Source organism: Ovis canadensis, chromosome 16 (genome assembly GCF_042477335.2).
Source record: "Ovis canadensis isolate MfBH-ARS-UI-01 breed Bighorn chromosome 16, ARS-UI_OviCan_v2, whole genome shotgun sequence".
In the NCBI taxonomy this organism is placed as follows: Eukaryota; Metazoa; Chordata; class Mammalia; order Artiodactyla; family Bovidae; genus Ovis; species Ovis canadensis.
The window spans coordinates 63,683,039-63,709,184 of record NC_091260.1 but is presented as its reverse complement, the minus strand read 5'-3'; the positions used below and the strand labels follow the sequence as shown (position 1 = coordinate 63,709,184).

Genomic DNA, 26,146 nt, shown 5'->3' with positions numbered 1-26,146 from the left:
TGCCCTGGAGAAGGGAAAGGCTACCCACTCCAGTAATCTGGCCTGGAGAATTCCATGGAGTCACAAAGAGTCAGATACAGCTCAGCGACTTCTACTTTCACTTGTTAAAACCCGGCCCATGTCTAATCATGCAGTGCATTGCAAAGAGTGAGTAAAGAGTGGTCTTATCAGTGTGAGACAGAGCAAACAGGGGAGGTCTTTTGGGGACACATAAGATTATTACTAGGTGATATCCTGGAGGAAGTATTTACTTGTCACCATGCAAAAAAACTTTGTTCTCAATAATTGACTTCTGGGTCTAATGATAAAAGAATGCATTAGTGACTGTAAGAAATTAGACATATTTTACTCAGAATATACTCCTAGAAACTGAAGAAGAAATGAGAGTAGGAAAAATAGATTTCTGAGAGTCACTGAAGAAAAATTTGAGAAGGAATTATCACCTGTATAGAAATAAAAGATTTTCAACATACTTATAATCAAGGAAATCCCCCTTGTGCCTGAAATATTAGAAGATATTACTATTTTGTCTCCTTTACCTTTTAATTCCCAATCTTGAATCAGGATATTATTTATAATTAGACATGAGAATATCTGGTTTGAAATTTTGAGTTCCATACTATCTGGGTGATTTTTAGAAAACACAGGCTTTGTTTCTCCTGTACAATATGATAATAACAGTCCTGGCTCATAGGATTGCTTTTGAGGAATAAACAACATATTTCATTCTCCCCATAAAGTGCTAGGCACATTGTTATGCCAGTGTTATGCCTTGTTGAATACTGAACATTCTCGCACCAACTTTGTCTTATTCAGGAAGATTTAGGCAAAGCTATAACAGAAGAATAAAACTTTTTTTTTTTTAATCCTACTCGCACCTATTTTGGTTCTATTTTTACATATGTATATTATTCTTATCCTCTCCTCTCCGTGGAGGAAAAAAAAAAAAAAACAAAAAACACCTGACAGGGTATCCTTAGTTTCACTTTATAATGCTTAATCTAGTCCAGTTTTCTTCAGGTAACTCCTCTATATCCAATCTTCCTACTCTTCACTTTTGATCTAAATCTACCTATCTCAACTTCTTATTTCCTCTGATCTGTATGATTTGATAACTAATTTAATGAAAATGTCACTGGTAGATACGTGCTACTGAACAAAAATTACAGTAGCTTAAATAAACTAATTTATTGATGGACTCTCTAAACTCCAAAGTTTTACTTATTTATACACACACACACACATATATACCATCATCACAGATAGATGCATAAGTATACAAGCACACTTTGATTTGTATTGTAAAACATGTTTGTGAAAAATACAGATAAAAAAACCTGATACTAGACCTAAACTAAGAAAATGATCTCAACTTTACTCACAAAATAATCCAATAAAAGATTTATTTAATCATTTTATATTATCATACTACTTGGTTGTTTCACATATTTATGAAAATACTTTTTTTTATTAATGGAAATTTTCAAATAATGATATGCAGTATTCTTTATAAATGCTTCCTTTTTACCTTTTAGCTAAAATGTTCATGCTGATGATGAGAATAAACTATATATGTTGGGTTCACTGAATCAGTGGCTTAAGCATTTCCCCTCTTAGCGGAAAATAAATTTATAATAATTCTTAGCATTTGATAAGGAGAAGGCAATGGCAACCCACTCCAGTATTCTTGCCTGGCAAATCCCATGGATGGAAGAGCCTGGTGGGCTGTAGTCCATGGGGTCTCTAGGAATCGGACATGACTGAGTGACCTCACTTTCACTTTTCACTTTCCTGCATTGGAGAAGGAAATGGCAACCCACTCCAGCGTTCTTGCCTGGAGAATCCTAGGGAGGGTGGAGCCTGGTGGGCTGCCATCTCTGGAGTTGCACAGAGTTGGGCATGACTAAAGCTACTTAGCAGCAGCAGCAGCAGCAGCAGCAGCAGCAGCAGCAGCAGCAGCAGCAGCAGCAGCATTTGATAAAGCTTTTAGAATATATAGCATAAAAACAAAATTATAGTAACACTGCAAGTCATGCATTAATGAAATATGTTCTTCTCTAAAATGAATAGGCTAATTCAGACATTGCTGATGTAAATGTACTGCAATCTGTAATTTCTATCTTGGTATTACATAGCACTTTCAATACTTTGTTTTAATATATAAATGTGTTTGTGTTAACTTGTTAGAGTTAATGGATTGGAAACCAATATGCTAAAGAGGACAGGGAAGAATAGCTCTGAAACTTCTATTTTCAATGAGGGATGATGAGATACTACAATGAGAAAACTTACATATGAAACATGTTTTTAAAATATTAATACCTCTGCTCTTTAACCAAGTTATTGTAATGTCAACCAACTGTCTCATTGAAACATCTATTGTAAGTTTTATATATATATATATATATATATCATAAAGTACCCCTACACATCAATTTAATGAATATTAAACACTTTGAACACATTTTTGTTAGCATACACATACACGTTTAGAAGTACTAGAATGTACAGACATTTACAAAATACAAAACAAAATGTATACATTAAGAAGCACAACTTCTGTTCTCAAAGATTAACTTTTGGAAATCTAATAAAATTATACAAATTAGAAAACTATATAGTAATATATAAATATTATTTGATGAAAAATTTTAATCTAATTAATTTTTGATTCATAATTATATTTTAATGGATTTCACTGTCAGTCACATGAATGCATTAGGAGAGAGTTCTGGGGAAATGGTTTGGTTATCATTGAGAAGGTAGTATCTAATTCAGCTAGAGGGATACAAAAATTCAAATCTTGGAGAGGCTGTCTTTGTGCCTTGTGAGCTGCCTGTAATAAATAGTACTAGAAACACAATTTCAGGTTTGACTTGTATCTTTCTTTTCTGCTTTACCGATATGGGATTAAACTGGTTTAAAAGCCAACATACAAAAAATGAAGATTATGGCATTGGGTCCCATCACTTCATGGCAAATAGATGGGGAAACAATGGAAACATTTTATTTTCTTGGGCTCCAAAATCAATGCAGATGGTGACTGCAGCCATGAAATTAAAATACAGTTACTTCTTAGGAGAGAAGCTATGACAAACCTAGATGGCATGCTAAAATCAGAGATATTACTTTGTGAACCAAGGTCCATCTAGTCAAAGCTATGGTTTTTCCAGTAGTCATGCATTGGACCATAAAGAAGGTTGAGCACTGAAGAACTGATGCTTTTGAACAGTGGTGTTAGAAAAGACTCTTGAGAGTACTTTGGACAGCATGGAGATTAAACCAGTTGAACCTATAGTAATCAACCCTGAATATTCACTGGAAGGACTGATGCTGGACCTGAAGCTCTAATAGTTTGACCACCTGATGCGAACAGCCGACTCATTAGAAAATACCCTGATGCTGGGAAAGATTGAAGTCCGGAGGAGAAGGGGATGACAGAGGATGAGATGGTTGGATGGCATCACCAAATCAATGGACATGAGTTTGAGCAAACTCTGGGAGACAGTGAAGGACAGGGAAGCCTGGTGTGTTGCAGTCTATGGGGTCCCAAAGAGTCAGACGCAACTGTGTGACTGAACAGGAACTGATATGGGAAAACAAGTCACAGCATCAATAATAAAAAACCATTCCTTAATTAACTTGAAATTTCTTGATTAAAGGAATTTATTTATTACTGTTTAAAACTAGTCAAGTTCAGATTTCTCCTGTTTTTGTTCTTCGTGAACTTTTAGTCGCAGTACTTTAGCACATCAGAGAACCTGGTCCCACGGGGAGCTCCTTGGTCCAAAAGTAGTATTTAGCAATGCACAGCTGATCCTCTTTGGTGTGCAACAGAAACTAACATGACATTGTAAATCAAATATACTCCAATAAAAAATTAACTTAAAAAATAAACACAAAATCAAAACAATGCAGACTTCCCAACTGAGCAGCAAACAGCTTTGAGAAGTCTTTAAAGAGATTTTATATAAGCTGTTCAGGTAATTAACTTTAAAACCATACTTATGCCCATTTTAGGCTGCTTATCAGTTTTCTTTGATTTAGAAACATTAACTTTTGATTTCATTGTTGTCTTAATTTGCATAACTGTTTAGATTCACTTGTGTGTTTATCAACTTTGCTCTTCAAAGTATTTTGAATCCTTTGTTATCTTATCAGATATCTTTTTTTTTTTTAAATTCTGAAGCATACTGCTTTATGGTTGTTTCACTGAACATGAACTATAATTTCTCCCAGAACTTGATTTTCTTTAAAAAATCTGTTTCACTATTTTTAATATTTATTAATGTGATATTTTTTTACAAATACATCTCAGATTCCGAAAACAGACATTATTGACTTTTGCCTTCATTGCTTCTTACTCATTTAATCTATATATAACTTTCATTTTCTTGAAATTTTCATTCTTAAATCTCTATTAAACATATGTATACTATCTAATTCTATCCTTAACATTCATAATATTTTCCACATCTTAATCTTCCTAGACAGTGTGGTATATAATTTTCTATCATCTTCTAATTCACTGATACTCTCTTCACCTATATCTAATTGTGCTAGTCAAACTGAATATTAAATAAAAAGATGCTCAACATCACTCATTATCAGAGAAATGCAAATCAAGACCACAATGAGGTACCATTTCACACCAGTCAGAATGGCTGTGATCCAAAAATCTGCAAGCAACAAATGCTGGAGAGGGTGTGGAGAAAAGGGAACCCACTTACACTGTTGGTGGGAATGCAAACTAGTACAGCCACTATGGAGAACAGTGTGGAGATTCCTTTAAAAATTGCAAATAGAACTGCCTTATGACCCAGCAATCCCACTGCTGGGCATACACACCGAGGAAACCAGAATTGAAAGAGACACAGGTACCCCAATGTGCATCGCAGCACTATTTATAATAGCCAGGACATGTAAACAACCTAGATGTCCATCAGCAGATGAATGGATAAGAAAGCTGTGGGACATATACACAATGGAGTATTACTCAGCCATGAAAAAGAATACATTTGAATCAGTTCTAATGAGATGGATGAAACTGAAGCCGATTATACTGAGAGAAGTAAGCCAGAAAGAAAAAACACCAATACAGTATACTAACACATATATATGGAATTTAGAAAGATGGTAATGATAACCCTGTATGCAAGACAGCAAAAGAGACACAGATGTATAGAACGGACTTTTGGACTCTGAAGGAGAGGGAGTGGGTGGGACGATTTAGGAGAATGGCATTGAAACATGTATACTATCAAGTAAGAAACGAATCACCAGTCTATGTTTGATGCAGGATACAGGATGCTTGGGGCTGGTGCACGGGGATGATCCAGAGAAATGATATGGGGTGGGAGGTGGGAGGGGGATTCAGGATTGGGAACTCATATACACCTGTGGTGGATTCATGTCAGTGTATGGCAAAACCAATACAGTATTGTAAAGTAAAATAAAGTAAAAATAAAAATTAAAAAAATAGTAATTTCAAAAAAATTGTAATTTTTTTCGAATTGCTTTATTATTGTAACTTATAGATTATTTCTGTATTGGATGATAGATCCTTAGTCACCAAAGTATAGTTTCCCTTATCCTCTGGTGTTTGTTAATTTGAATTGTGAAAAAGAAATTAAGACAGATTTATTGCAGGGTCATCCCCAGATAGCAAGTTAAATATATTTTCAAAGTGCCTTTTCACTTGCTTATCCCAGGCATTTCAGGAAAATAAATTTTGTGTTAATTTTCATCTGGCGGTTAAAGGTGAGGAACAAGAGATCAAATTGCCAACATCTGTTGGATTATGGAAAAAGCAAGAGAATTCCAGAACATCTACTTCTGTTTTGTTGACTATACTGAAGTCTTTGACTGTGTGGATCACAACAAACTGTGGAAAATTCTTCAAGATATCGGAATACCAGACCATCTCACCTGTCTCCTGTGAAAGCTGTGTGCAGGTCAAGAAGTAACAGTTAGAACTGGACATGGAACAACAGATTGGTTCCAAATTGGGATAGGAGTACGTTGAGGCTGTATATTGTCATCCTGCTTATTTAACTTATATGCAGGGTACTTCATGTGAAATTCTTGGCTAGATGAGGCACAAGCTGGAATCAAGACTGTCAGGAGAAATATCAATAACCTTAGATACACAGATGACACCACCCTTATGGCAGAAAGTGAAGAGTAACTAATGAGCCTCTTGATGAAAGTAAAAGAGCAGAGTGAAAAAGCTGCCTTAAAACTAAACATACAAAAAACTAAGATCATGGCATCTAGTCCCATCACTTCATGGAATATATGGAAACAGTGACAGAGCTTATTTTCTTGGACTCCAAAATCACTGCATATGGTGACTACAGCCATGAAATTAAAAGATGCCTGCTCCTTGGAAAAAAAGCTTTGACAAACATGGACAGTGTATTAAAAAGCAGAGTCATTACTTTGCCAGCAAAAGTCTGTATAGTCAAAGCTATGTGTTTTCCAGTAGTCATGTATGGATGTGAGAGTTGGATCATGAAAAAGGCTGAACTCAGAACAAATGATGATTTTGAACTGTGAGGTGGAGAAGACTCTTGAGAGTCCCTTGGACCGCAAAGAAATCAAATCAGTTAATCTAAAGGAAATCAATGCTGAATATTCATTTGTAGGACTGATGCTGAAACTGTATCTCCATTACTTGGCTTCCTGATGTGAAGTACCAACTCGTTAGAAAAGACCCTGTTGCTGGAAAAGATTGAAGGCAGGAGGAGAAGGAGATGACAGAGGATGAGATGGCTGTATGGCATCACTGACTCAATGGACATGAGTTTGAGTAAACTCTGGAGTTGGTGATGGACAAGGGACGCCTGATATGCTGCAGTTCATGAGGTTTCAAAGAGTCAAACATGACTGAGTGACTGAACAATGACAAGTTCATTAGCAGACCGGGTAACTAGTGTAAATCATCATCTCAAACACATGAGATGGTCTAAACACTTCAACTTTTTTTCCCTTGAAGCAGAGTCAATGAAGAGCAGATTTTTATATTATGAAATTTTATTTTAAGGTACTTTAAAAAATTTATATTTAGTCTATGTTTTCATTTAATTTGCCAAATGCTTCATGGTTACAGATTTATGAATGACTTGAAATGGAAACTTATCAAAAGTCTACAGTCCTGGTCTTATAGTGGACATTAAATCTCAAGCTTCTAGGCTTCAAAGATCAGCAATTTTCCCCAGTTCCCTATTATAGAAAAATCTATGATCAACTTTTCCACTTATCACTCTAAATGGCTTTTTACCAATGGGGAAGGTTTTTCTCTCTCAAGTTCCTCTGCAATCAAAATATTTTTTTGTGTTAAATGACTGCATTTATAGACATTTCTATCAGGCATCATTTCAAGTTATTTTATCTACCACATTTCCAGTAACAGAAGTTATGATTTTATCTAAAGAATCAATTTGTAAATTTTTGCTCCTTTTAAATCATGATTGAAAATGTGAATGGCTTACTAATTATATAAAAAAAAAGCATCACAAGTTCAGTAAAATTTCTAAAAACTTGATAAGCAAGGATTTTCTTCTCTTTTTTACTACTGTGATCACTCCAGAGTAGCTAAGACTACAATTATTGATTGTGAAAATCCTTCTGAAATACATTTCAGTGGATTCACCCTAAACTTACTTCCTGTAACATAGGTGTAACAAAGATTATGACTCTTCTTTTTAACATTTTTTTGTTTTTTCATTCAAATAATTTATTATACAATTTTATACATATTTATTATACATATTTTACAATAAACTTTTAATTTTAGAACACTTTTAGATTTACAGATTTCTAGTAAAGATAGCACAGAGAGTTCCCATATGCCAACATTCAATTTATCCTATTAACATTTTACGTTATACTGGGTACATTTACCACAAGTACAAAATCATTAACTGTGATTTTTTTTTTTAAATGTTTGATTGTTCAGAGCTTTTTAGGATCTCCCCTTCTTCTTCTCCTACTTCTTCACATCTGAAAAACTGATAAGAAAGCCCAAATGCTCCCTTTACTAGCATCAGCAGGAAGTTTAAACCACACAAGGTAAACCACACTCTAGCCTCACTCTTCACCCACCATAAAATAACCATGCCTTCCTCATTTCTCTGCTCTCTCAAGCCAGAATGGATGTGCTTGGGAAACCTTCCTGCTTTCCCTAGAAATTCTTTTAATGTAAGAGACACACCTCCAACCCTTTTGTGATATGTGTGTGTACCGTATCACTGTTCTTTACATCCAAATCAAATGTGGGCTAGAAGTCTATAAAATTTCTGTGGGACAGCTACACAACAGCAGACTATTTATTTGATGACGTGCTACTGAGAAGATGTAAGTCCTATGACTTTTTGAGAGTTATTCAAGTTATTATTAGTCCTTATGTTTTTAAATAAAAAGTAGTTAGCTACTGCTTAAAATTTTATTTAAATAAAAAAGACAACTGCTCACATTTTCAACATAATGAATAAACTTATTCAAGTATCTATTTTGAGGTTTAAACAACTTTATTTAAATCCATCCTACTTCAGAAAGATTTTTGTTCCTGATATTCACATGTCATTAAATAGGAAACAAAACAACTCTGACCAAAGACTGAGAAATATTATAAATTTCACATTCAAATTTGGATACATTTTCCCCTGTGTAACATATTTCTCTATGCATATATCCCTGGGTGGCTCAGAGGGTAAAAGCAAAAGCGTCTGTCTACAATGTGGGAGACCCAGGTTAGATCCCTGGGTCAGGAAGATCCGCTGGAGAAGGAAATGGCAATCCACTCCAGTACTGTTGCCTGGAAAATCCCATGGACAGAGGAGCCTGGTAGGCTACAGTCCATGGGGTCACAAAGAGTTGGACACGACTGAGCGACTTCACTCATGCATATATTAATAATGCTCCAAAGTTTGTTCCCCAAACTTATTTTTTGTTGTTAGATAGAAGAAAATTAAATGTGTGTGTGTGAGAGAGAGACAGAAGGAAAGGGAACAAAAAATAGAGAAAGGAAGAGAGAAACCCGATTTGTAGCTCAGTTTGGAAAACTGGAGCCTTAAACTAGATTTGATGTGAGTCATGAGATGGAATTTCTTCTCTGTGAAACTTTGCTGTTAATACCTTCAAATGATTAGATGAGGACCACACACATTACTAAGGGTACTCTCCTTAACTTAAAATCAACTGATTATAGATGTTACCTGCATTCACAAAATACCTACACAGAAACAACTAGGTTAATGACTGATTAAATAACTATGTATTAGGGCATAACCAAGTTGACACATGGAAACAACTGTCTCAGATATAAGATTAAATACTAAATTCTTGTGAAACTGAATATACACTATTGTATGAGCCATTGAAATTTAACTTGTGGCAAAGGAAGTGTGGTTTCTTTCTAGTTTATATATATATATATATATATATATATATATATATATATATATATATATACACACACACACAGACACACACACATATACACACACATACATAAAACACATCAAAAGCACACCTTGAAGCAGTTAAAGCTATAAAAAATGGGCAAGAATATGAAGCAGTAGGAAAGACATACACTGCTGGTGAGGATGCAAAATGTTATTAATTACAGGGCAATATAATAATATTACTTGACACATTCTAAAATGCGAAAATCCTCAATGTAACAATTTCCACCCCTAGAAAATCTTTGCATTTGTACACTGTTTTATAGCATTATGTTAACCAAAGCAAATATTTCAAATACAAATTGACAGAATATCAGATAAATGAGGTAACATTTGTGTAATAATGCACTACACAGCACGACATTGAATGCACTGTAGCTTTCTGTGTCAATGTGGTTGACCTTGCAATCAGATTATTTGCAGAATGTTTCCAATTACACGAAAATGTATTCAAAGTTTGCAATATAATTTAAGAATGAAATAAACACCAAAGGAGATCATTTAAAAATCAGAATAACAACTGCATCCAAAGGAGAGAAGCTAGGATGCAACAGAAAAACAACATGACAAAGTTTAAAAGATATTGTTGATTTTCTCTCTGTAACGTGTTTTTTTTTAATATGATTAGTTAATTTGTGATCATTAAATATATACAATATTTTGTGGTAGCTTTTTGGGAAATTATATTGATTCCAAAATTCATTTAAGGCATATAAAACACTGAGGTAAGCCTTGAGTGATTTACACATAGGACAAGTAAGAAAGAGGCATTATACCAGAATTTAAGAGTGGTTAAATTTGGATGAGCAGTGGCATTTATATTCTTTATTCTCTGAAATTTCAGACATTCCTCTGTGTGCATACCTGCACATACGAATGTTTGTGTATTTTTAGACTATTAACCCATACCTCACACACAGTTAAATATACCTCCAATATAAGAAACTTTCTTCCTGGATAAAAATATTTAAACCATAAGAAATCAAAACAATCCTATTTCAGTGTGGCTACACAACACAATTTCAAATAACTCAGTATTAGAGAAAAGACCACATAAAATTGTTTGGCCTATTCACATTATCCACATTAAGAATTCACTTGAATATTACAAGAATTAATTACAGTCATGCTAACCACTCCATGTGTTTGTTTCCCTGTTCAATCCTGAATAGTCTGCTAAACTCAGTGAAGTCATTTAAAGCAGAGGTAAATGATACTTTAGAGATTAAACTGTCTGCTATACAAACCACCTTATTACATCCTATAATGGATTCAAATCACACTTGAATAAGAAAAGTGAATGATATCCTCATAGTCTGTTTTTAGAGGTTTTAAACAGCTCAGTTTGTTGAACATTAAAAACAGATTTAAATGAGGTTTTAATGAACTTACCTTTAAAGCAAGAAGCTTGTGTTAATATACATGTATTTTATTATTACATGTAATGGAACTAGTGGTGAAGAGAGTACCTTACAATTTAAACATCATAAAGTAAATTTTCACAAAATATTTAACTTCTGACTGAGGTAAATACATAATATATTAGTTTTACAGATTCTTTTGAAGTAGTTGCACTGTGAAATAAGTCATAAAGGACCTTTATTGTAGGACACATTTTTCAAATCTATCTGATGGCAGAGAAATTAAAAAAAAATTCTGAGGACTCTACAGTTACATCATTTGATTTTTGAGATTGAAGTAAATTTTATTTGAAATGTAGACTTTCAAATATATTTAGGGATCGTTACAAGTTTATCTTTTTCTATGACAGGAGTCAGTTATATGAGCCCAGACACAAATATATCTTGACTTCTGAATATGCAACAATTCTGTGCTTATTCTCTGTCAAGTCTAACCATGCAATCCAATGTAAAAATGTAAAATAAGTAATTTTATAAAGAACATATTCTAGAAAGATATATATATATAAATAAGATACATATCACTTGAATAAAATAATTTTAAATGAATGTGGATATATATTTTAGAAATATGCATATTCATGAATTTTGTGCTCATCCTAAATAAAACATTAAGCAGAGTTGGATATAGGCAAACTAGGCATAGATAAAAATAACTAATATTAAAAAGGAACTGAAAAGTTCATTCAGCAGACCAAAATTTAGAATCTATGGCTCTAGTTTGATCAAAAGAAAATGTTACAAGGAATAACTTTCTTACAGACTCCAGAAGGTAAATTTTGTCCTTTGAGAAGGAGTGGTTCTGACATTTGAGAAATATAACATGGTTTTTAACAGCCAAGAAATATGGTTTCAGAGACTTCAATTCCTTATGTCATTTAACAGAGCAGTGACAGAAAATATTTCTGTAGAAGACCAATTCAATATCTACTAGTTAAAACAGTAAGATGCTAAAACATTCTCTGAAAGGTTTATCAAAGTAAATATGGTAATTCAAGACCATGAAGAATAATTCTATCATAATCTTCATAACTATGATATATGGTCCTGACATTATAAAACTCATTTACTTTGAAAAAAAATAAATTAACACTAATATATACACACACACACAACATTTTACACACACACACACACACACACACACACACACACATATATATATATATTATACTCCTTTATCTTTAGTTGAACATAGCCAGGATGGATCAAGTGAATTTTGTACTTCCCCAGTCATGAGCTTTCACGTATTCAGTGACAGCAATAGACAAATAAAATGTTGAAACCCAAAGGGAAATAACAGCTTTTAGGACAAGCTCTGGATTTTTGTGATGCGAAATACCTCTAAAAATATTTGTAGTATCTTTTACTCAGCAAAGATGTATTAAGCACACCCAAGGGTCAACAAACTGCACTATGCTAATTTCTGAGTATTCACGGATAAATAAGACACAGCCCTAGATACCAGACAATTTCACAGCTAAGGTAAAGATGGGCTTCCCTGGTGGCTCAGCTGGTAAAGAATCCTCCCACATTGCAGGAGACCTGGGTCTGATCCTTGGGTTGGGAAGATCCCCTGGAGAAGGGAACAGCTACCCACTCCAGTATTCTGGCCTGGAGAATGCCATGGGCTAGTCCATGGAGTCACAAAGAGTTAGACACAACTGAGCAACTTCTGTGAAGGTAAAGATAAAATATAGCAATATGTCAAGGTTGCACTGGCAGTTATTAATGTGTGTATGGTATATTTTCTCCCATCTTCTTTTTTTAAACTGTTATGTTCCAAGGGATATTTTTATTCTCACAGTGAACACTAAGGCAGAAACAAAAATTCAAAGACCCCTTCAACGTAACTGAAAGATGGGGTCATTCTTATACAGCAGTATTTTACCTTTTAGAACCTACAGAAGGGGAAAGAGAAGATGAGAGCAATTAGAAACAGAAGTGATGGTTTTACTTGGAGGGTGAAAAGTACAAAAACTAGGAGAAAGGAAAAGATTATTTAGATAGGATAGAAGAGCAGAGGAGAATGGTCATGAGAATTCATAGCAGTTAATCTGCCATTCACTGTCCTTAGTCAATAGTCAACCCCATAAGACCATGTCATGGGCCATAAGCACCCTATATGGGTACTGGGAGCAGGATCAATGGAGGAGTTTCATCTTTGACTGGGAGGTTAAAGCCACACCTATCGTTACTTGGGGTACTGCAATTATTTGCTCAATGCTATGTGAAAAACTCCATCGAAAAAAAGATGGAAGTGATTACTCTTACCAATTGGGACAGAGGATGTCAGGCATGGTCTTTACAAAAGTAAATGAGGCAGTGCTTTTACTGTTTGTTTCTTTTCATAAATTGCTTGAAGAATGTTTAAAGGCAATTATTTTATTAAGGTGTGGGTACCGAGCTATCACACTGGGTAGGATAGGATCCTGGGGCAAGACTGTCACAGGTGAAAGAAAATGAGAAGAGAGGAAAGCTAAACGCTAGAAGAGAAGAATTATGAATTATGGCCACTTGGATCAGACCAGTGACTTCTACACAAGTACTAGTAGGAAGGGCAACTCCTCATACATTGTCAGGGTTTTCTCTGGTCAAACTCAGGGAAGAGATAAGAGGCCAGAGAAGATAGCTTCAGTGATCCATGGAGGTCATTCTTTTGGAACAGAAAGATGTGATACAGAAAAGTTGAAAGAGGCTTTAAAGACGCAAACAGAAAGTATCCATCCCAACCCACCATCTTTGTTGGACAGGATTTTTAAGGAAGGCAAACTCAGCTTTCAACCAGGATAAGAAAGGATTTACTTTTCTATGGAATGGAGTACATACATTTATGAAAGCATGAAAATATGATATCATATGTAAACTGCACATTGTTTGGTGCTGTTATAAAGTAGTATAGGGATTAGATGGAAACTTGATTTTTGTGAAGAGGAGAGCATAACCCTTGGTCGTTGACTTTAACTCTACATGTGTATGTACTAATACCAAGCTCATTTCCTCTGCAAATGTACACGCTCATTGTGCCATTGGATACCACTTATAAAAAAACAAATTCAAAGAAAAGATTATTAAAAATTATGAAATGGGACAACAGACCCTTATATTAAGTGTACAGTCCTTACTGAAGCAAAGTCCTATGTAACTACACAAACTGTATACCCTGAAGCTTGCCCAGTCAGTAGGTGACAGTGTCTGATTTTGGTAAGGAAAGTAGTGAGGTCCACAGTGAGCTTCTGTAACACAACTAAAACCTCGTGTTTGGCAATGGGGTGAAAAACACAGTTAAGAGGATTCGAAGAGCTAGAAGTCTTAGCAAAACAGATTCAGAGGGATTTGAGGAGAAAAAACACCAGAATAAAATTTATAGTCAAATAACAGAATTTAGTTGTCAAAGAGAACATAGCAGTAAGTTAAAAACAATTCATAACAAAATGGAGTTGAATGAAATCAAGCTAAGATGACAGTTGACAGTCAATGAATGCGTGATTGAAGAGACTGAAAAACTGTGAAGATTAGGTTTTGTAGCAGAGACAGATTCCAATTTTTAATTATGGTCAGATGGTGAAGTGCAAAAATTGCAAGATAACTGAATTTTAATAATAAACATTTTATCTTGAAACACACTACACCTTTTAGAACCTAGACTATAAAGGGCTGTTCTTTCTTCCTGTGTTTACCACCATGAAAATGCTCCTCTTTATCTCTGTAGTGGAAAAACACCAAGTTGGTCCCCATGAGCTCTGCATCCTGGTTTTCACACCATTGGTTGATTGCCTCTCTGAAGAGAACTGGGACCTCGACTTCCTTTTAATCAATATAATACAACAAAGGATGCCATTTCTGTGTAACATTACATAAGAGTGTAACCCATCTGTCTAAGGAGATCTGTTCTCTCTTGCAGGCCTTTATAAAACAAAAGCCATGTTGGGATGACCCACCTGGCAAGGGTCTGTGAGCAGACTCTGGTTAATTGGTCTATTGCAAGAAACTGAGTACCTACCTCAAAGATCCCTCAAAAAATTGAATGTGACTAACAACCATGTTGGGAAAAATTGAGGGCAGATGCAGAAGGGGGTGACAGAGTGTAAGATAGTTTGATGGCATAATTGACTCGATAGACATGAGTCTGAGTAAACTTCAGGAGACAATGAAGGACAGGGAAGCCTAGTATGCTGCAGTCCGTGGGATCGCAAAGAGTCGGACATGACTGAGCAACTGAACAACTATGTCACCTTAGAATTTGATCCTTTCCAAGCTGAGCCTCAGATGAGACTCTACTCCCACCAATACCTGTATTGAAATTTAATTCAACCTCAGATTTGAGGACATTGGTAAGTGTTATCCTAGCTCCTGACCCACAGAAATTCTGAGACAAGTGTGTGCTCATCTGAGCCTCTAAATGTGCAGTATTACTGTGAAAGAGCAGTAGACAGTAAATATAACATCAGAATCCTATTTTCCAACATTTTATATATGTTTGATGAAAGCTCAGTTTTCCACATTAAACTGTTTGTAGATGTATTAAGTGATGTTTGAGTGTTTGTTGATTTGTCCATTAAAAATAAAGTATGTCAAGGAATGAAAACATTACTTTTCCTTATATAATCTAAATACATTAAATATTATAAATGATTGGCCCACAGAGAGTACCAGATGGGGATCTACCCAGAGATCACCCAACAGTTGAGCTGGAATGCCAAGAATAAGCTTATGTTTTAGTTACATATTAAAATGCCTTGCCTTCCTCAGCAAGAGAATTTAAATCTATATTGACATTTTTATGAAAACTACCTATTAAGCAGACAAGTAGTTATTAAAATTCAATGCTGCTATTTCAATCACTTAGCAATATAGATAAGAATATTACAGAAAATTAATAGTATTATCAACATATCTGCTCTGATATTTGCAGGACAATTCATAAACACCACAGTAAATTTATTAATTGATCCCTTATATAGCAAATAATTCCTTATCTAAAAGGATATAAAATCAAGTTATTCTTAAAGAATAATTTAAGATGAAGAAAAACTTGTAATTTGTAACAGCTTGTAACTGGAAGAAGCACAAGCTGGAATCAAGATTGCTGGGAGAAATATCAATAACCTCAGATATGCAGATGACACCACCCTTATGGCAGAAAAGTGAAGAGGAACTAAAAAGCCTCTTGATGAAAAAGTGAAAGAGGAGAGTGAAAAGATTGGCTTAAAGCTCAACATTCAGAAAACTAAGATCATGGCATCTGATCCCATCACTTCATGGGAAATAGATGGGAAAACAGTGGAAACAGTGTCAGAGTTTATTTTTTGGGGCTCCAAAATCACTGCAGATGGTGACTGCAGCCATGAAATTAAAAGATGCCTACTCCTTGGAAGAAAAGTTATGACCAACCTAGATAGTATATTCAAAAGCAGAGACACTACTTTGCCAACAAAGGCCCATCTAGTCAAGGCTATGGTTTTTCCAGTAGTCATGTATGGATGTGTGAGGTGGACTGTGAAGAAAGCTGAGCAACTGAAGAACTGATGCTTTTGAACTGTGGTGTTAGAGAAGACTCTTGAGAGTCCCTTGGACTGAAAGAAGATCCAACCAGTCCATTCTAAAGGAGTCAGTCCTGGGAGTTCTTTGGAAAGATGTTAAAGCTGAAAATTCCAGTACTTTGGCCACCTCATGCGAAGAGTTGACTCATTGGAAAAGACTCTGATGCTGGGAGGGATTGGGGGCAGGAGGAGAAGGGGACAACACAGGATAAGATGGCTGAATGGCATCACCGACTCGATGGACATGGGTTTGGGTGAACTCCAGGAGTTGGTGATGGACAGGGAGGTGTGGCCTGCTGCAATTCATGGGGTCGCAAAGAGTCAGACACAAGGGAGCGACTGAACTGAACTGAACAACTTGTAACAAATAAAAAATATCTAAAGTTCATTTAATTTTGTTCATAGATAAGCATAACTTTTTCAACATATTTCTGGTATTGTCTGGTTATTGCTCTGTTTTAAAGCCAAAGGCTCTCCTCAGATTTATTCCACCTGGTATAACTACAAAAACATAGTGCTTAATTTGTTATATCTTATTTTAAAACATACTGCTCACAATGATTAGTAGAACACTGAAATATATGAACAAATCTTATCTATAAAAATTGGTATTGATATTAAAGGCAGCATTTTATCCAAAGAGAAATAATACTAAAAACTCCTACAAATTATACATGAATTTTCTGCAGATAATTTTGGAGAGAAAAAAAGGGCTATGGAAATACAATATTAGAAGTGTCAAACATGCCAGAAAATATTAACAGCATACCTAGTGTTTCTGGCCTAGAGGAGAGATTCTGACTTTTGCTTAGGGAGGAGAAAATGAAAGCCAAGTAGAGAAGGATTGGCATTAGATCCTGAAATAAGTTGATAATTATCACATTCAACTTCTGCTCCAACCAGGAGGAAACAATACATAACTATGAGTAAAGCTGGTTGCAGAAAAGCAACCTCTTAAGCAACAGTGAAATTTGAGAGAATTTAATAATGTAGAAGTAAAATAAATTATTCTTCCTTCTGCCTTCTTCCATATCTGAACATCAATTATGTAAGAGCTTTCATCATGGAAACTAGACATGCAATGAAAATTACAATAGGAGTGTTTCCCTTTATGTAAATTATAATAGAGAGAGGAGTTGAAATTTTAAGAAGTAATTACAATAAAGAATGATGAAGATTATAAGAGAGAAAAATGGGAGATCTATAAGAACAGAAAACATGGTAACATCCTACAGAGAGAGAATCTCTGAAGGGAAATCCTAAGTAACCCAGACCATCAAAAGAGCAAGAAGTTTAGGTGAGTATACTGTTAGGGGAATCAAACTATGTTCCAGGGCTTCCCACATGGCACTAGTGGGAAATTATCTGCCTGCCAATGCAGGAGACATAAGAAACGTGGGTTCAATCACTGGATGGGAACACCCCTAGAGGAGGAAATGCAACCCACTCCAATATTCTGCCAGGATAATCCCAAGGACAGAAGAACCTAGCAGGCAACAGCCCATGGGGTTGCAAAGAGTCAAACACTACTGAGAGTCTGAGTACAAACTATGTTCCAGATTTGGGGAGGGGGGAATGCAATGCAGATTGGGAAAGAAGGTAAAGCACTTAAAAAAAAAAAAAGTCCTATTTGGCCAGAGGTTACAACAGGAAGGAGAATGCTAATGTCATTATTATGAATTCAATGGTTTTAATATGATTTTACCAAAAGTCTTTCATATGGAATAAAATCTTCTTCAACATCATGCTTCTGCAAGTAAGCTTCATTTTCCTCTCTTGCTAACTTGACTTGAGAGCTAGTTTCTCATTTCAAAATTTGATTAGAGTTGAGAAACCTGACTGAAATTGAATTTCACTGTCCTGTGACGAGTGGTTCTGTTATTATTTCCAACTCATAGAAGAAGAAACCAGGGTATAGGGAAGTACCCTAGCTCTCCTGGGGAAGTCATCCTGATAGGATTCAAACCAAGGGCTTATACATACAGCTTAGAGGTTTACCTCTTTTTGGATGGCAGAATTCCTTTTTGATATCTTTCCAAGAGCTTGGGTTCCTAATTGCAGAGAGCTCACCTAACCAATGGAGAAGGAAATGGCAACCCACTCCAGTGTTCTTGCCTGGAGAATCCCAGGGATGGGGGAGCCTGGTGGGCTTCCATCTATGGGGTCGCACAAAGTCAGACACAACTGAAGCGACTTAGCAGCAGCACCTAATCAATGAGGCTGAACAAGCAAACAGGAATATTTTAACTAACAGTCAAAGAAAGATCAATCTGTCCCTTTTGATGTGAGCCACAGAGCAAAGCATCTACGTTTTTTGGGCAATTAAGTCAATCTAGGTACTGTTGAGTAAAATTGTTTACTTGCTTCCATGCAAAATAGTTAATTAATATACTGATTTTTCATACATTTTAAGCATTGACTAGATGTAGCCCAAGACAAAAAACTGACACAATTTTAGCTCAAATAGTAGTTGCACAGCGGTCTTCAGCATAAAAGCCCCTAAAGGGACTCACCTGGCCCCACCCCAGTCCACATTTAGAGTCAATGGGAGGTCAACCCCACTTTGTCAACCCACTGATATCTGGATGGGAATGTTTCTTTTAGAACTGCAAACTAGTAGAAAGGTTGGGCATATCTCCAAGTGTTTGCAACATAAATAGGAAAGAAATAGATATGATTAATGATTCCTCTGAGGAGAATCTTTTCCTAAGAGATTTTAATAATTTATATTCTTCTGCCTGCTCAATATTCCAACACAGAAGGACAGTTCTCTTTTCAAACTAAACTTATCTAGCTCACATCAAAATTGATCTTCCCTTAGTTCCTAATAGCCTCTCCCCAGGATGGGCTCTACACAAAGAGAATTCTCCAACTGGTTATAGCATTTCTGCTCAGGTTTCCAAATTTATTTTACTCACATTAGAAAGCTGCTAGTAAAAGAAAAAGACACCTGCTATTATTAGGCATAATAAGCATTCTTTTTTGCTATCTATATGCAACCTTTGAACATAAAATGATATAAGTATGAAAGACCAAATGTTTCCTTCATTCATTTCACCAATATTCTCAAAATAAATATTTCAAGCATTTGACTGGCAAATATTATATTTAAATTACATGAAAAACTGATTAAAACATGTAATTATTAAAATATAGACTGCAAGTATTTGTGAGTTGACATTTTGATTAGTTTTACATGTATCATTTAATTTCTAGAATGAGGTATATTGATTTGAGTATTTAGCTCGTCCATCTTTCACTCTAGTCGAAAATCCAAACTCAATCCTGACATTCAATGTCCTTCACTGGGAAGAGGATAAGAACTGTGTGTCATAATTTCAACATCAATTCTTAGTTCTATTCAAGCCAATTATTTGACTAATATACACAGGCCTCAAAAATTAAAGTGCTTGATTTAAGAATTCCAAGGCATTATATCATGAAGGAAGTATCAGTAGTTATAAAACAATTATCAAAAAGTTCATATGTAAAATTACAAAATGACACAGTAGAAAACAAATATTTTGGAATTTAGAGCAAACTTCTCATTTTTCTTAATATATGTCCAGTTAATTTATTCATGCACATGTTTGGAATCTTAATTCTGGACCTACTTACAGTGTTGGTAGGACTACATGATATATAGTTTATTAAGTGTTACCTTAATGCTAATGATTACTGTGTTATAGGACATAGATAAAAGCATAAATTTCATATAAATCATTAAAGTTTGTTGAACCTGTTCATTTGTAGAAAACTTTTAAGACTGGGTTACTATCCACCAAGGGAGTAGGGATAATAAAATAAAAATAAAAGATATGAGTTGGTCAAAATTTCAGCCAATGTGTTTGTGAATTCTGTGAAGCCTGTTGATAATCTGAAAAAAACTTTATTTTTAAATAGTAAACATCCTTTTTCTTTAACATAGTTATATTTTGTAATTGTAAAAATAACACACCACACTATATAACACAGATAACTTGAATACAAAAATCACAACCCTATTTAAACAAATATAAATTTTAATAAATTATGTATTTGAATTTAAACAAATACATGCAAATAAACTAGCCCTAGGTACTAACCCTTAATATTAAATATTTAAGCATTTTAGAGAAATGCCTATATATTTGTTCCTGAAAAATTTATCAAAAAGTCAAAAATTCTGAGTGTTAAATTAATCTGAGTGTTTCAAATACTCTTAAAACAACCAAACTAATACTAAGAGTACTATTTAGGCATTGTTTCAGAAAATACTGTATATTCCTGAATTTTGTTAAGTAGTAAAAATTTATTTTAATTTTAATAACATTAACCAGATGTCCTTGTGTAATATTTTATCTATATTTTTCAGGTGTGTCATCTTAATAAACTTACAGTCACCTGAGGAGATACTACCATATATTTGTGCTTAATGATTTTCTTATAAGTATAGTTTATTAGCCATGTACCCTAAAATATGTAAAACTATATTGCTTTATATCTTATATCTTAACTCATGAATAAAAGAAATCATAAAGCACATATTTGGTGTTCTTAAATTTTAGAACTATTCATCTCCAATTCATTTCAGGCATGCTGCTAGTTGTGTTTCAATAAGCCTGGAAATAGAATTTGTGGACCATGGAAAGTGAAAGGTATTGAAGATTGAAAGGTAGAAGAATTGTGTAGTATGTGGGTTGCGCTTAAAAATAGAAAATAAAAATCATACTGCAGCAAAACATAGTATATATTGAACAATGCCTTTTGAATATCAGGAAAGTAGACCAGAATCAAAGACCTTTGGCAAATAGCAGGTTGTGCCATTTAAAGTTATACTTTCAATTAGATTTGACATGCTGTCCTAGTGAGGTTTTAAGAATTAGATATAAAGGCAGCCATTCAAACACACTGCAAAGCCGAGATCTGGCATCTCCCTCTCATTCTCTCGCAGTTCTGTCTAGCTCTATTTTACTGGAAGACCTTGTTCTATCATGGTTTCCTAACAAATAGTTCTATTTGCTTCATATTGTGCATTATACATAATGTGGACATTTCAAAGCTTCCTTAAAACCACCATCCTGCCCTCCACTCATTCTCATCTTCCTTCACTTTCCTGTCATATATATTCATCCAAAGGTACCCTTTATATGTTTTTGTGCCCATAATAAACTGGGTGGTTCAAAAAATCTACAAATAGAGAATATGTTTTAAAATCCACCTGGCTGAGAGTTCCATTAGGCACCTGAAATTCATGCAAATTCCCTCTGGAGCAAAGGTGACCCAATGCAGGATTCAGAAAATGCCTACATTTAACATGGTAAGATATATAATATCACAGATAAAATATCACACACATACATAAACACACACCCTACAAGGAAACAAACTACTATGAGTATGAGCCAGAATAAACAATTGGAGACATGAAAGATGCAGAAATATCAAACACAGTACAAAAAACATGTTCGACGTTTTGAAAATTTAAAAAGGGAAAAAAAGAATAGCTAAAGAAAAACATGCAGGAAATCAAAGGATAAATAAGACATTCAGATATTAAGTAACTTAACAGCAAGTGATTTTATTTAATAGCAGTCCAGACACAAGTAAAAATTTAATAAACAAAATATAGTTAAATTATATGCAATGGTTACACAGTAAATCCATAGAATTAAAAATGGGAAATGTTTTTAAAGTGAATAACCTGGAGTTCCAAAAGTACTGGAAATAAAGCAAAGATATAAGTAACATTTGAAAGGTACCAACTTAATTACTTCAGAAATAATAAAAGATACCAATCCAAATATTCCAAAGTGAAATAAATACCAAGTGAACTGAATAACAATCAATGCAAATAAATTCATATAATGATGTAAATTCAGAAAACACAAAATAGAGACAATTATGATAACTCCTAGAGGAAAAAGTAATCCCTTTCAAAGAGATTGTAATTAGAGCTTGCAAATTATAGCACAAATGCAACCTAGAAGATACCAGAGTATTATCCTCAATGCATTAAGAGAAAACTATCACCTCATCATAATATATACACTAATAACAAACTATCTGAAAGAGAAATTATGAAAATAATTATATTTAAAAATACAACAAAAAGAATAAAATTCCTAGTAATAAATTTAATCAAGGGGATATAAGCTCTATTAAGTACTGATGAAAAAACTGAAGAAGACATAAATAAAAAAGATAACTCATGCTCATGGATTAGAAGAAATAATACTGTTAAGATGTCCTTACTTCCCAAAGCAATCTCTAGTACCAGTGTAATCTCTACCAAAATATTCCCTAAACTTTTCACAGAACTGGAACAAACCTCAAAAGACCCTAAACAGTGAAAGCAATCTTAAGAAAGAAGAACAAAGCTGGACATATGAAGCTCATTTATCTAAGCATGGTAAAGTTATAATAGGCAAAACAGTATGATAATGGCACAAAAACAGACACATAAAACAAAACAAAGCAGAGAGATCAGAAATAAATTCACATACATATGGTCAATTAATTTATGAAAAGGAAGCAAGAATATACAATGAAGCCAACAATCTGTTAGATGGTGTTGAAAAAGTGAACAGTTACAGGCAAAAAAATGAAACTGGACTACTTCCTTATTCCATATATAAAAGTAAACTCAAAATGAATTAAAATACATAAATGAAAGTACTGATACCATACAATTCTTAGAAGAAAGCACACAGCATGCTCTTTGGCATTGGTCTTAGCAATGTTTATTTGGATATGTCTCCTCAGGCAAGGGTAACAAAAATGAACAAATGGGACCTAATCAAATTAAAGAGCTTTTGCATAGCAAAGGAAACATTCAATAAACCTAAAAGAGAGACTACTAATTTGGATAAAATATTTGCAAATGATAAGTCTGCTAAGGGATTAATATCCCGAATATACAAAGAACTCACACAACTCAATATTAAAAAAAAAAACCCTCAAATAATCCAATTACAAAAAGAGTAGAAGATCTAAATAGACATTTTTCCAGAGAAGACATGAAGATAGCCAAAAGATTAATCAAAAGATGCTCAACATTGCTAATCATTAGGGAAATACAAACCAAAACTAAAATTAGTGATCACTTCACACCTATCACAGTGGTTATTATTAAAAAAAAAAAAAAAAGAAGAAGAAGAAGAAAAGCACAATAATAAGTGTTGGTGAAGATGTGGTAAAAAGGGGACCCTTGTGTACTCTTACGGGAGTGTAAATTGGTACAGTCACTATGGAAAATATTATGGTGGGTCTTCAAAAAATTAAACATAGAATTACCATACAATCCAGTAATTCCACTCCAGAGTATTTATCTGAAAAAATATACAGATTTGAAATGATGTATGTACAAACATGTTCATGGAGCATTATTTACAACACTCAAGACAAGAAAGCAACGTAAATGCTCATCAACAGACAAAAGGATAAAGAAGATGTGAAAAATATAAAAAATGGAATAATACTCAGCCATGTAAAAGAATAATATCTTGCCATTTCCAACAAAACAGAAACAGACTCATAGATACAGAGAACAAACTAAAGGGTGCCAGAAGTACGGATAGCGAGAAGTGGGTGAAATAGAGGAAGGATATTAGAAGATACAAGCTCCCAGATATACCAGAAATAAGTCACAGGGATGTGTTGTACACAGTACAGGGAATAGAGTTAAACTACTGCAAAACTCTTACATAGATAAAATATTGATTCTGCACACTGCCACTCTTCTATACCTGCTAAGTATTATAATTTATTCACTTTTCTCAACATTACGAGGTGATTCATTATTTCCCCCATATTTTCAAATAAAGATATTGAGAGATAGAAACCTTCAGTAATGTGATAGTAAGAATGAAACCAGAAATTTAACCTAGGCTATCTTCCTGAAGAATTCATGTGCTTCACAGATTTTCTGAGCTGCACCTACACTCTTCAGTAGAGTACACACAGCATCAATAACTAATGTAAATTTAGGATGACCAGAGGCATGTTGTGGGGAGGGAGGTGGGAGGAGGGTTCATGTTTGGGATCGCATGTACACCCATGGTGGATTCATGTCAAAGTATGGCAAAACCAATACAGTATTGTAAAGTAAAATAAAGTAAAAATATAAATTAAAAAAAAATAAAATTAAAAAAATTAAAAAAATACTTTAAAACTAAAATAATATACTACCTAAGGTAATAGATGTTTGATAAGTCTACAAAGAAATCAAGCAAATGACAAACTCATAGTTCTGGCTCCTAACTGCCTTTAAAATTAGAACGAGGGAAGAAAACTGCTGACGGTGTCCAGAATTATTTAAATTTTGTGATACTAATTTTATGCTTCTCTTAAACATCAGATTTATTTTGAAAATGCTTTGGCCACACCATGCAGAATGGGGGATCTCATGTCAACAACCAGCATTGAACCCATGCCTCCTGCAGGGGAAGTGCGGTCTTTCTTAACCACTGAACCACCAGGGAAGTCTCAATACTTTTATTTTTCACACTGGTATTCCTTGACTCCTTATTTACTATGTTTAACATGCAGTTTATAAATATTCATTTGAATATACTCAATATTTAATAAAAACAGTTTTAAATGTAAACTTACATGGGTTTGAGCTTTGAAATTCCACATGCAGAAAACTCCATAAACCTAAATTCTGAGGGAGGCAGCCACATCGGGATTATATGTGGAGGTCAGATACAAAAAAGGAATTGCAGCATATAAAAAGTGCAAATAATTAGATTAGAAAACACAAAACAAATGCATTGACAGTAGGCATCAATCAATATAGATTTGTACCCTAAAATTATTATAAGCCTTATGGGCCAAGGGCTTCCCTTGTTGCTCAGATGGTAAGGAATCTTTCTGGAATAGAGTATATCAGTTCAGTTCAGTTCACTTCAGTCGCTCAGTCGTGTCCGACTCTTTGAGACCCCATGAATTGCAGCATGCCAGGCCTCCCTGTCCATCACCAAATCCCGAAGTTCACTCAGACTCACGTCCATCGAGTCCGTGATGCCATCCAGCCATCTCATCCTCTGTCGTCCCTTTCTCCTACTGCCCCCAATCCCTCCCAGCATCAGAGTCTTTTCCAATGAGTCAACTCTTCGCATGAGGTGGCCAAAGTACTGGAGTTTCAGCTTCAGCATCATTCCCTCCAAAGAAATCCCAGGGCTGATCTCCTTCAGAATGGACTGGTTGGATCTCCTTGCAGTCCAAGGGACTTTCAAGAGTCTTCTCCAACACCACAGTTCAAAAGCATCAACTCTTCGGCGCTCAGCCTTCTTCACAGTCCAACTCTCACATCCATACATGACCACAGGAAAAACCAAAGCCTTGACTAGACGGACCTTAGTTGGCAAAGTAATGTCTCTGCTTTTGAATAGAGTATATACCCAAGTAAAAAGCTGAAGTGAAGTGAAGTGAAAGCTTCTCAGTTCTGTCAAACTCTTTGTAACCCCATAGGCTATACAGTCCACGGAATTCTCCAGGCCAGAATATTGGAGTGGGTAGCTGTTACCTTCTTCAGGGGATCTTCCCAAACCAGGGGTCAGACCCAGGTCTCGGCATTGCAGGCAGATTCTTTATCATCTGAGCCACCAGGGGAGCCCAAGAATACTGGAGTAGGTAGCCTATTCCTTCTCCAGTGGATCTTCCCTACCCAGGAATTGAACCAGCGTGTCCTGCATTGAAGGCAGATTCTTTACCAGCTGAGCTACCAGGGAAG

General features: G+C 34.8%; 1 protein-coding gene across 3 annotated transcripts in view; it reads right to left on the bottom strand.

The window, feature by feature from the left end:
• Positions 1-26,146, bottom strand: part of CDH12 (cadherin 12) — a 1,193,930-nt gene that overhangs the window by 1,133,330 nt on the left and 34,454 nt on the right. The gene's annotated exons all lie outside the window — the stretch shown is intronic.